The sequence below is a fragment of the Pinus tabuliformis genome, chromosome Q (genome assembly GCF_031772625.1).
Source record: "Pinus tabuliformis cultivar Carrire ecotype Pingquan chromosome Q, CPIR1, whole genome shotgun sequence".
NCBI lineage: Eukaryota > Viridiplantae > Streptophyta > Pinopsida > Pinales > Pinaceae > Pinus > Pinus tabuliformis.
In genome coordinates this window covers 166,031,175-166,043,187 of record NC_142296.1, presented here as the reverse complement: position 1 = coordinate 166,043,187, position 12,013 = coordinate 166,031,175, and the positions used below count along the sequence as shown (strand labels likewise).

Here is a 12,013-nt window from a genome sequence, read left to right as displayed (position 1 = left end):
AATTAACAGTGGACATTTGGTAAGGCATAAATGAACCAATGCACTAGAAAGAGTTTGTTCCAGTATTCAACTTAATTCATCGTTCCAAATTTTCTGTAGTCATTTTTACCAACATACACACTGTGTGTCACGATCTCTTAATAATTTAAAAAAAAACAGTAATAATTTTTTTTTTTATATATATATGGTGTGGTAATTTCCCCATTACCCACACCCTAAACTACTGTACCCCCAAACTTAAGCGTGATCCGCCACAACTCTCACACGTAATTCCTTAAACATATATTAGCTGTGAGCATATAATAGTTAACATCACATTGATTAAATTCATACAACGGCTCTACATATAATTAACCCTTACTTAATTAAGGTTCTGCACTACCGAAGTTTGATAACCTATATGACATTACATAAACTTTGATTGCTCTGATGTTCGATGTGAATGTTTGATGCCAAATGGCAGAATGAATGCGCCATCTCATAACCTTCCGTGGCCAGTTGGCCCAACTTCACGTGCTGCCCATGTGATTGAGGGAAGGGTTTGACCTGCTCCGGGGTTTGTGCTAGGCCTCCCGCCTAATCCAACGATGGCGATCGCTCACCCTCATCGGACGGCCCAGCTTGTTTTAGGGTTTGTCACGACATATATATGTTCATTGGATTCGACATTGGGTTCATTTGCGCACTTGACAACACCCGAGCTCCTTCGACGGTTCTGTCTACAACTTTCCTGGTTCATCCTTCCTCTGCCCTACTCAGGTTCGATCCGCGCACGCCTTAAGTGTTACTCTTATAATTTGATTCCAGTTATTGGTATTCATATAGCCTTCTTAATTTCTGACTGTTTTTCATGTTTGGTTTGCAGTTTGGAACGGGTCCGGCGCTGACCACAACCTGCTTCCACAGGACGCCGGAGGATTTGGCTGCCATGGCACTTGAAGGTATGCCTGTTACGTTTGCGAAATCGTCGGTAGTGCATTATTGCAATATTGAAGAATGCTTACAGCTGAGACAGGCTTGTATTCTGCCTAATGTCTCAGGTTCGATACAGGGTTCCAAACCCTTATGCAGTTAATGTTGGCGGCCTCATTTAAGCGGTCTGTCCAGCTTGAGACCCTAGGGTTTTGGCTTCCACGCCTTAGTTATTCTTTTATGTATGAAATTAGCTAAGGACTCAGACTTGATGGTCATTGCCTGTTTTGGGGAAAGCCCTTTCGAGCTTTAGACGGATTTATAAGGATATGTATAAATTTATTTACAGTTGTAATGATTTACACATGCGGCTTACTGCTGTTGTCTCGGTTCGGGCTTCTACATGGCTATTGTAACATTCTCCCACAGTTTTCTTCACAAATACTGTTTCAGGAATATATTTAGCTTTTGGTATCTGTTAATAGACATTCGATTCCTCGTTATTGGTGTTTGTAAATGTTTAATGTTCGGATGCCTTGCTGATACTCCTTTTTAATAATCGATAGGGTTTCAATTATGATATTCCCTCTGCAACAGGGTTACTCTATTTTTAATTTTCAAAAGGTTTCATTTATGTTTTAATGTCTACAGTTCTATTCACGTTCTTTCATTTGCATATATTTAGCGACGAGGGTTAGCCCTGCATTCGTGTTGTGAATGTAGGGTTTACCCCTTTCGCGCACAGTCTTTGCCGTAACTCAACTAGCAGGTTAATATGGCTGCCATTCGACTGTATGCTTACCTACTGATTTAGTTCAATGTTATATCTTGGTTCTTATACAGTATACTTGAATGCTTGGCTTGTTGTCTATGAAAATAACTGGTTCCGAGCCTGACGTTAGGGTTTGTTGTGCGTCACTGTTTTAACTATACATTGCTTCTCTGTATAACACTGTTTCCGTATTAACGCCCCGCTTTACAGCTAATGGATAGAACGATAATGTAACTTTTGAGTTATTGGTTTTATATAAAATATCATGTTGCACGGCACTGGTTAATACCGTAACATTCTTGAATAATTATTTTGTTTACGTTATCCCGTTTTTGGCTTACACAACATTGTTTAAAAGAACAGTCGCACGCGGTATAAACCTGTGACTATAGCTTGACCCATGCATTGATTTTGTTAGCATGCAAACTCGGACTCTGGGTCAGTATAATGTTTATAGCCGGCTCGGCTTTTCCCGGTGTCTCAGATCTTTACTCTCCAGACCCGTGTAATACTAAGGTTTTCTGTGCAGTTTATCACTCTGATTTTTCCTACCATTAATGGGTACCATTTCTTCATATCATTCCACAGTTCGTGGTTGGCTACAAGCTGAACACAGTAACTGTGCGAGCTTAATAAATACATTCTGTAGAAGTGACACAGTCACACCTTCCAACACAGTTTTCTTGGAAAAGAAACCGTCCTAGCTAATATATCACAATAACTTAAAGAAATAATACAACTACTGTATCTACTTGTACTCTTAATACCTGATCTTTTCTTTAACCAACTAGAGGAAGCGTACCTGGTTACTCCTGCTACTGAAGTTCCTACTTTCAGAAGTCACCTGCAGTGTTTTTGCTCTTAACCTCCCAACCTTGAGATCCACTGCACTGGATTCTCCCCCCGAGCCGTCTTGCAGGCCTGCAGGCCTGCAGCCCTCAACAAGACTCATGCAACAAGACTCATGCACCACTGTGCTGGGTTATCTGATCACAACCAGACTTAACCCAAATTTCCACTCTGCTCTCTCTCTGGAAATCCTTCTCTGCCTGTTCATCAACAGCCCAGAGATTTTCCTTCCCCAGGACTTTTCCTTGGGTGAGAGAGATTTTCCTTCCCCAGGACTTTTCCTTGGGTGAGAGGCAGTTGTTTTCTTTTTCAGTTTCATAACTGATTAATTTTCTTTTAATAGAAAATCCTCCTTTTGGAGGCTGCCAGCATTTCATCCATACACATGTGCAAAATAGTTCATATATATATTTTAAAAAAAAATAACAATGTCTTGCAAAATAGTTCATATATATATTTTAAAAAAAAATAACAATGTCTTTTAATAATAACAAGTTATCCCTCATATTGTTTTTACCACAGTAATTAACTAGAATTACAAGTTACCGGGTCATTACACTGTGCAAATGCAATACCTCAATCGCAAAAAATAGAGAGACATTGCCACGCTGCTTCAACACAGTGAATACGAAGAGATTACACTTCAACGAGATTTATCCAGGAGTTGATGAAGAGATTCTATGCAATATTCCATAGATGAATATTTATGTGGTTTTATAGTGAGTTGTTAATTAAAAAAAATTAATTAAAAAAAAAATGGGTGATTATTAGATATTTTTAAATTTTGCATTGTTAAGTTTTATAGGAAACTATCAAAAATTAAAATCCTTGAAAATAACTCATTCATGTAAATAACATAGTTACCATGAATTACTGCCCACAATAATTTTTGTAAATATTTACATAAAAAATGGATAAGAACACGATATAAATAAATACACTTACCAAGGCTTGTTATTTCTTAACCATATTTATGATTTTTTAAACACATGTAAATAACATAGTTACCATGAATTACTGCCCACAATAATTTTCGTAAATATTTACATAAAAAATGGATAAGAACACGATATAAATAAATACACTTACCAAGGCTTGTTATTTCTTAACCATATTTATGATTTTTTAAACACATTAATAAGTAGGAGCAAAATTGTAAATGAGCAGATTTAATAAGTAGGAATAAAAATGTAAATGTGCAGACTTTTAGTAGATACTATCCACCAAAACTTATGCAAGTTTTTGCCCATTTAATTTTTCTTTCAGTGAATATATTCGATAAATAAAACACAATCCTTTAAAACTAAATAGATTATCAAAATTCAATATTTCAATCAATATTTTTGAAATGATAAATAAAACTATACAATAAAATTAAAATCAATAATTCAAATAATAAAAGTTGAAAACTTAAAAATATATATAAATTAATCAATATATTAATCAATCCAAAAATAGGGATTTTAAAACTTATCATGATTCAAATCCAAATTTAGCTCTCTCAGATAGTTTCAATTATTGGAAATATGATATTTGAATAATGATTTTAAGAAAGAAAATATTTCCATCAAGTATATGGTGCAAAAGATAATATTTAATGTTTAAAACTTATCATAATTCAAATCCAAATTTAGTTCTCTCACATAATTTCAATTATGAGAAATATGATATTTGAATAATGGTTTTAAGAAAGATAATATTCAATCTAAGTATATGGTGCAATCCATAATATTTAATAAATGAAAATAAATGTTAGAGGATCAAGTTAATGCAAAGGAGAATGATTGAATGTGGTGCATTGTCCAAAGTGTTTCCCTTATTGGAAGGGTTCTTGCTCCAACATTGTCAAGATTCATCATGGATTGAAACATTGTCAAGATTTATCATCGATTGAACAAAATTGCAGAAAAGAAGCCTTTCTTAAGAAAGGGACATTTATCCTTTCCAAGTGTTTCTTCTCACTGTTCAACATGTGTTTATGGATGACATCATATTTACTTCATTGTTAATAAACCTCTCACCTTATTCATTGTTTAAAGCATTTGTTTATACCACTAAGCCAAAATGTTTGTTACAAAATGATTTACAAATGCATCAAAAGCTATTACATTATTTGGCCTAAATGCAATTGTCTTATTATCATAAGATGAGATGTATGTAATTTTAGTTGCTTATTCTTATCAATTACTTCTTACATAAGAGGCATGTAATAAGCAGGTTGTCAATACACTTGTTATTGTCTTTATTACATGTTGCATATACACTTATTATTCAAAGGTACTTATTATTCAAAGGTACATGTTGTATATACACTTATTATTCAAAGATAGGTTATATGGTTTTGTATTTTCGTAAAAAAACTTTAACTTTTAATTAGTTTTGCAATTTTTAAATAGATTCTATGAAGTTTATTAAAGTTTTGAAAAAAAAACATTAAATTCAACATTTTGAAAATTAAAAAGTAATTTTTTTTTTAAATGTAAATTAATTTTTAAATAGATTCTATGAAGTTTATTAAAGTTTTGAAAAAAAAAATATTAAATTCAAGATTTTGAAAATTAAAATATTTTTTTTTTATTATTTTTAAATGTAAATTGTTTATTTGTAATTGGTTGATGATTATTTTTATGTAGTTTTAAATTCAATTGTGAGATATAAAAATTATCTTAAAAATAAAAAAAATCTAAAAAAAATTTATTTTCCCAGTTTCATTAATTTAACCTTTATAAATACTTTATTTTAATTAATTTCATAACTTTTTAAAAATTAAAACATAATACTTACAATATAACAAGATCATGGATATTTACCCATTTTACCGTGAATATTATTAAGTTATAAATAAGTTTTGTTACAATATCATGAGCTAATACTATAGCTTATCAATACCAATGACCCAAAAACTATAACTTATTTCAAAATCAAAATATTTTATAAATATTTAATTTTAATTAAATTTTATAACATTTTATTTTAGATTAATTTTAAAAATTTTAAATTATCTAATTTAAATGTATTTTATAATGTTTTTAAAATTCTTATTATCATAAGTTTTTATATTAATTTTTAATATTATATTAATTTAATTTGTTTTTATCAATAACAATTAATCAAAACCATAATCACAGTACATCACGACTTATATATATATATTACACATTCTATTTAGCTAGTATTCAATGATATAATGTATCTTCTTAGAATGTTTTTCCACAACATTAAATTTATCATATAACTAGTGTTTAGATAAATATCTTACCGCAATATTGATGTATATTGATTTATGCACCATTTTATGTTAGCACAAAAGCAAGTTTACTGTTTAAAAAACTAATTCTCTAGAACACATGTTTAATTATTGTCAATGAATCTCTCATCAAAATATTATAAACAAAATTTTACAAACTTCAGAATTATATATTTTTTTGGACTTTTAAAATAATATCCACACTTAAATTTATGCATATTAAAAAAAATATAACAAAATTTAAAAAATTATAAATCATTTGATAAAAAAATAAATATTATTTTATCTTAAATAATAAAAATTAAATAACTATATAAATTAGTTAGACTTTTGAAAATAATGTTCACTTTAGTAAAATATTTCAATGCTAAAAAAAATGTAATTAAAAGTAAAATGTTTGTAATGAGAGGAAAATGTGTAACTCATTCAATTTTTAATATAAAATATTAATAATGATAAACTATTTAAAAAGACAATTTAAATAATGTAGATCTATCTTAATCACATATCCTTTTCTTTGCCGAAACAAGGGTCATACCTTCTATTTCATTAATATGGAAAATAAATTACATAAAATACAACAACCCACTAGAAACTGTGGACTTAGGGCATCCCACTAAAGGCAGAAACCTCGAGCCCTACCTACAAAACCTAAGAACTTTCTAAAGACAGAAAAGGTTAAGACCGTTCGATCATCCTACAGAAATCCGACGGGCAATATTGAATTCGGGTTGACACCGAGCACACACTTTACATTTAAGATCAGACCCGAAGAGAAAAGGGGTACCAATCTGAAAGGATAACGGGTCCACCTGGGGAAATAACCCACGAACCTATTGACTGTGCTAAAATCATCAATTCCTACCATGAAACAAAATAAGTATAGGATATATTCCTCGTCCAGACTTGTATCTTTAATCTCAACTGACCAATCTCCTCTCCCGATCCAATGGCAGTGGAAGATATCGTGGTAACTAGAAGTAGGATGCTTAACCCCCTAGACCCACCTACTTGCACGATCATTCCTAACTGTAGATCTACCTAGCTTAATCTGACGATATAGGCTCACATTGCACGGGTTTAAAGCACTGAACATTAGCACGTGATGAGGGCGATATGCAGTCCCTCCGCTTGGTCACGTGTAGCTTGATGAATGGAATCGCTCCCATTTCGGAAAAACCGCTTCCCGCTTACAATGCATGCGATAAACCATATACCACCATAAGAGTGGTAATGTGTCCACAGAATAAGAACTAGGGTTATTATGGCTGTCATGAAAGCCCAAATTTCGGCCCCTCGCACTAATCCCTCTATGCCAACCATCCAGCCTGCCATCGGATAACCAGAGTGTTCTGAGCAGCTTTCATCTGGAGCAGCTTAAATTTACATGGGATGCGAAGGCCGACAGTGACCTGCCTCCCGCTAACAACAGACTGTGAAAAAGAAGCGAAACATAATGAAACCGAGTTATCTTGACCCCACCTCCATTGCTCTGTTTCAAAACACCATCTTATCTTCATCTGCTTGGTCCTGACAGTACACCTTTAATCTATTCAGAGGCATCTCTTGCGACTCCATTGTGACCATGCTCTTGGTATAGATCACTCCTTGATTCGCCAGAATATCCGCCAATTTATTAGCTGGTCTTCGCACATGATTAAAAATGATTGTGTGAAGGCACTGGAGGTGAAGCTAAATCCGTTGAAAAACTTGAATCAGCCTCCAATGTTTAGAGACTTTTTCCAACATTGTTCCACGACTGATTCTCTTGACCAAGTTAATTATTAACTCAAAATCAGCTTCGACAATCACATTTTGGTGGTTATCCTACTTCATGAAATCTAGACATTGTTCCATAGCCATTAGTTCGGCCATGTTGTTAGTGGCTCTACCTAAATGGAAATGAAAGATGAAAAGAATGCTTCCAATTTCATCCCTTAATGCCCCTCCAAAGCCAGCAGTACCCGGGTTGCGTTTTGAAGCCCCATCAATATTGTATTTCAAAAAACCCTGAGGGGGAGGGTGCCAGAACTCCTGCTCATTATTCATTTTCATTACCTTCCTATCCAAGTCCTGAGGAATGAACCCCTGCATATCTAGCTGACGAAGAATCTGAAATTCGGCATTTGAATGTGGAATCTTAGGGGGATTCCAGATGGTAGTGCCAACCGTCTCCTTAAGATGATTTAAGATCTGCGCAAAAATACGTCGGGAGGGACCTTTTTCATTCTTGAAGATTCTTTTGCTCCTTTCTTTCCACACATTCCATATAATGAAGCCTGGCGTGAAAGCCCAAGCAGTGCCCAGAAATTCATAATCTGAAAAGTTACGTCTCCAATTGTTTAGGTTATTGATAATACTCCCTTGGTCTCTGTTGGTTTGTTGGAAAATAGAAGAAAAAGTATCCCACAACCAAGAGGTGAAACTGCAATTGTTGAAGAGGTGCTCCATTGTTTCCTCTTGGGCTTCATAGAGCTGGCATCTAGAAGGCCTCAAAACACTCCTCTTCCATATGTTATCCCAAGTCAAAATATTCTTATGATAAACCAGCCACATGAAAAGTTTGATCTTCATCTAGCCTTAATGCCTCCATATGTTCTTCCAAATCCTATCCGGAACATGGGAGTCTAGCTCAAGTAGTATGCATTTTGCCTCCTTAAGATTAAAGGAACCCTCATTATGGTTGCCCCATCTATGTTGGTCATGCCCTCCTGTCATTAATATCTTCCTTTGTTCCAACAATTTCATAAGTTCCTTTGCTTTTGCTTTCAAGGGGTTGTCATCCCTGTAGTCAATGTTCCTCTAGGTTCTCCATTTTCCTGCACTGTTGGTTTGATCCCAAAAATCTTTCACCTTAGATAACCTTTTGGTGTCTGTCTCTTTCTTGAGATCGAAAAATTCCTCTGTTAATAGAATAGGTTCTTGTTGCCATTTATCCTCCCAAAATAAAGCAAGATTTCCTTCTCTGATTTCCCAGAAGATTTTTTTTTTTGTACTAATCCTAGATATTCTCCCAAGCTTTATTCCAGATGTGTGAGCATTTTATACTTGCAGACATCCTTATGTGATCACTATTTTACCAAGTGCTGGCATATTTTTCTTTCCAGATACTATCCCACTGAGCCTTTGGATCTTTTACCCAACACAACCATAATTTTTCCCGTAAAACCTTGCTAAGAATCTCTGGATCATCCAATCCAAGACCCCCATGGTTTTTACGTTTGTAGATTTTATCCCAGGAAATCAAGGCCCATTTCTTTCTTTCCTCCCCCTTACCCCAAAGAAAGTCTCTTTGTATGGATCTGAATTGTTGCAAGAGTGCTTTTGGTGCTGGAAGTGCTGATAGCATGAAAAATGGGATTGATTGAAGAACAACCTTTGTGAGCACCAACCTACCAGCCAAGTTTAAAGATCTAATAGTCCATTTCCTGGTTTTATCCTGCATCTTATTAATCACCGACTCCCAAATGCTCTTGTGCAAAGGTTTAGCAATTAGAGGAACTCCCAGATATTTTTAAGGGAGGATATCCCTTTGAAAACCCAAGATTCTTGAGATATTCCTCTGAATAGCAATATTAGTATGAAAGAAAAAAATATTAGATTTGGAGAGATTAACTTCCATACCTGAAGCCATGGAAAAGTCACTTAGGATTTGTTTATACGCAAGAGCTTCTTTGACCATGGGTATTCCCTGCAGCATGGTATCATCAACAAATTGTTGATGAGTCAAGACCTGTCCATTGTCAGAAAGTTGGAAACCTTTAATCTTACCAACGTCTTTTGCATGCTTGATAGACCGACCCAGTGCTTCCATCATGAGGATGAAAAGAAAGGGAGAGAGCGGGTCCCCTGCTTGAGGCCTCTTGAAGGAATAAAAGTCTCCGAGGGAGAACCATTAACCAAAATCGAAAAGCTGGAAGAAGTTACCAGGGCCATGACCCATCTAACCCAGTTGTGATCAAACCCAAAAGCAATAAGAACTTTCCTGATATAGGTCCAATTCAATTTATCATAAGCTTTGACTATGTCTAATTGCATGATCATTCCAGCCTTCGTATTGCTAGTCAATGAGTGCACCACCTCATGTGCTTGAATGATATTATTGAGAATTTTTCTACCTTCCACATAACCAGATTGGTCCACAGAAACTAGTGTTGGAAAAAGAGGTTTGAGTCTATTAGCCACAACTTTGGATACTATCTTATAAACCACATTGCACAAAGCTATGGGTCTAAACTTGTCAAGAGTTTGAGCAATGTCCTGCTTAGGGACCAGGGAGATAAAGGAGGTATTGAGCGCCTTCAAAATAGTTATATTCATCCTAGAATATTCCACTACATTCAGAATATCCCGTTTGACTATATTATAGCAAGCTTTGAAGAAATCCACATTGAAACCATCAAGGCCTAGCACCTTACCATTCTGCATTTCTTTGAGGACCTCACTAACCTCCTCGTCAGTCACTGACCTATTAAGGTTGAAATTGTCCTCTCTAGACACCAGCCTAGGTATATGTCTTGTTAAGTCCCTGATGGAATGTTCTCTATCTGACATGGTTTCCTTTGTTATACCTAAAAAGTGCTAGACTAGCACAACTTCTATTTCTTCAGGTGAATTGAGAAGATTCCCTCCCTCATCATTGATCGAAGAAATCCTGTTATGAGCTCTATTCACCATAGTGGATCTGTGGAAAAATCTAGTATTTCGCTCTCCTTTTAGCCATTGAACTCTAGATTTTTGTTTCCAAAATATTTCCTCTTGTTTACATAAATTCTCCTAGTCTTGATGATATTTGGTAACTTGATCACTTCTGAATTTATCAAAGCCATCCGTGATAAGGGCTTGATTGAGTTCTTGCATTTTACCTTCAACACATTTTTTTGCTTCAAAAATATTGCCATATTCATTCTTGTTCCAATCTTTGAGCCTGAGCTTGATGTGCTTTAGTCTTTTTTGAAGAAGGAACATTCTTGTGCCCTGAATATTCAAATATTCTACCCACTAGTTGGCAATGTTGCTGATTAAATCTGGGTGGGAGAGCTAGATGTTCTCAAGTCTAAAAGGTCTATTTCTAGGGGTACCAATGCCCTGAACCTCCAGTTGAACCGGCTAGTGATCAGAGCCTCCAACGGGGAAAAATCTTGCTATAATTTCCTTGTCAGTGAGCATAAGGTCCTCTGAGATTATGAATCTATCTAATTTTGAGGCCACTTGAGACTCTCCTCCTCTTTTATTTTTCGAAGTAAATAGACCATTACTCATTACAATGTCCACTAGCTTCATATTATCTATAAAAGTTTGAAATGCTGAAGAGTCTTTGCTTAGAATTCGGGTTCCCCATTTTTTCTTTGAAAGTGATTTGATCATGTTGAAATCCCCCCACAAGATCCATGGTATTCCTTCATTCCTATCTCTAAGATCCACCAGAGAATCTAGAAATCTAAGTTTATCATCCACTCTTTGGGGGCCATACACATTCGTGACTAGGTAGGTTTTGCTATCTCCCACAAGCTGAATCACCACTGATAAATAATCCCTAGATGCCTCACCATCTATTATGCCAATTTTTTGGGAGTTCTAAAGAGTGAGAATGCCTCCTACTGTATTCTCTGCTTTGACTTCTAGAAACTCAAATCGATTGAGCCATTTGCTATGTATTTCTTTTATTTTTTGAATGGAACATTTAGTTTCCTGGATGAATATCACATCTGGAACTGCTTGTTTCATTCTATTACTAAGTAATGTTTGTTTTCTTTTACTACCAAGACCCCTGATATTCCAAGAAGTGAACTTCATTATTAAAGATTGGGAAGGGAGTAGCTGGTTAGGTCTTTCATTTTACTTGAATCTATCATTAGTTTTCCACATTCCATCAATAGCTCATTCTGCTTTTTCCTGCCCCTTTCCTTTCCTGGGTTTCTAGGTGCTAGTCCTGGTGTGGATTTCATAGTTTTCACACCTTCGCTACCCTACCTTTAATTATTTATTTTCCTCTCCTGGCCTTTGGCCTGAGTTTTCCATATAAACAACTGCTGAAATCTATTGAAATCCTCTGGAGGCAACAAGTCTACCCCTTCCATGGTTCCTTGCTTTAAGAATTCTTCCAGATATAGGTTTTCTTTATCGAGAATCTCCTGTAGTTCGTGGTCCTCCATTTCCATCTCACTCTGGGTCATTTCCTGGTCCATCTCCAATTCTACATCGCTCATCATAGGTTCTTTCTGTTTATTAAT

General features: G+C 35.0%; 1 long non-coding RNA gene across 2 annotated transcripts; it reads left to right on the top strand.

Annotated features, from left to right (window-relative positions):
- Positions 1-580: 580 nt before the first annotated feature.
- On the top strand, positions 581-1,498 carry LOC149218767 (uncharacterized). Of its 2 annotated transcripts, XR_016248645.1 has the most exons (3): positions 581-759; positions 866-941; positions 1,041-1,498. It is a non-coding gene; the product is annotated as an uncharacterized LOC149218767 (long non-coding RNA). The 2 variants fall into 2 exon arrangements; XR_016248644.1 differs by having other exon boundaries at positions 866-1,494.
- Positions 1,499-12,013: the final 10,515 nt, after the last annotated feature.